Source organism: Trachemys scripta, chromosome 14, assembly GCF_013100865.1.
Source record: "Trachemys scripta elegans isolate TJP31775 chromosome 14, CAS_Tse_1.0, whole genome shotgun sequence".
In the NCBI taxonomy this organism is placed as follows: domain Eukaryota; kingdom Metazoa; phylum Chordata; order Testudines; family Emydidae; genus Trachemys; species Trachemys scripta.
Genome location: NC_048311.1, coordinates 25,584,324 through 25,586,095, shown reverse-complemented (window position 1 = coordinate 25,586,095; position 1,772 = coordinate 25,584,324).

Sequence of the window (1,772 nt, the reverse complement as noted above, 5' to 3'; positions counted from 1 at the left end):
TCCTTAAGTGGTCCCCTCAAGGATTGAACTCACAATGCTGGGTTTAGCAGGCCAATGCTCAAACCATTGAGCTATCCCTCCCCCCAAATAAATAATAATAATAATTTAAAAAAAAGGGGCAGTACAGAGTAGGGTGTAAGGAGCTGGAGCTGTTACAGCAGCTAACCTGAGTATTCCCCTAGGCAGAGGGAACTCTTGAGGTTAGGACTGCCAGGTTTATGGCTGCTGTGTAAGTGTTAAATCTTTCAATTAACTAGTAGTGGGGAAGCTGGCTTGGAGTGTCAAGAACAAGCCGGAATTCTTAAGCCTTACAAGATACATAGGTTATGCTTTCTTCACTTCAGAAGAATATGGACACCCACAGGAAGACATGGCGAATGCTTTCATCACAGTAGCTTTCAGAATTATCATCACAGCTGGCAATTTCACTAAGGAAAATAACCAGCAACATCTTTTAGAAATGTTAATTACGTAAGGAATAAAATAGGGTATTTAAGGTATGAATTGTTAAAAATTGGGAGAGGAAGCACAAATCAAAAGGAAAGTTTTTATTTAAGTATCATCACCTGTTGTTATAACAGATAAATTATGATACCAAGAAGTCTTGAAATCCTATGATCACAGCTCCTTACTGATTGTCTACAGTCTTGTATTTTAAGGGTGACCCATCTTTTCTCTTGTGTGTGCGTGCTCTTTAGGTCAGGGACCTCATGTTTGTGTTGTGTAAAAAACAGTGTATACTTAGTGTTCCCCAAATAACATACTTGTCTTACTTCAGAGTACAAAAAAGTACACACAGTTAGGTGTCAAATATTCTCACTCGTTTATTACAGATTTTGAAAGCTGATGTTCATTCACAAATCTGAACATGGAACAGACAAACAAAATGGATTCAAATGTTTTAATCCACACACATTTTCTTCAGTCTAGTTCATACGGAGAAATACAATACAGATCAACAAGACAACAGAAAGATGCTTTAGGAAATTCAGCAACAGAATCAGTGGTATGAAAATAGATGTTTGTAAAGAAATAAAAACTAAGAGGACTATGAAGCAGACATCCTTTCAAAAGGATTCCTTTCTGCACATCTTCTCTTCTAAGTCATAAAAACGAGCAGGACACAAAATTAACGGATGTAAATCTGAGTAACTCCACTGAAATCAATGGAGTTCTGTTGATTTCCCTGGGAGTTACTCTGCATTTACAATTGCTTACGAACAGCTCACTCAAATATTTTTTTACTTCTCAACAAAATACACAACACCTACATGCAATGATTAACTAAACTGGTCAGTGCACTGTCAAAGCGACCAAAGATATACTCCTCAGGCAAGCAAAACTCCCATTCAAGGCAATGGGAGTATTGTCAGCTTAAGGAGAATATGATCAAGCCTAAAGACTGCACAAACATAAACCAAAAAGTTTGACCACAAAAAGTTTCCAAAGTCACATTACTGCTTGTGTATAGGAAAGTACAGAAGATTATTTTAAAAGAAAAAAAAAGTTGTTCCCTACTTTTATGACTGGAGTTTTGTGTAACACTTTCCCCCTACAGCTTATTAATTCTTTTTGAAAGCAGAAGAGCAACTAATTCTACCTGGGGGGTTACAAGACATCTCTTGATGCCAAGGAAAATATAAGTGTATCTACTACCTTTTTAAAAGATACTTTGGAAGAGCAGTATCATGCTGGTTGGTCATTCTTTTATAAATAAGACCTCAAGCACTTTGCAGCTGTGAATACACAATGTGTCATTTTCTTTTTTTTTG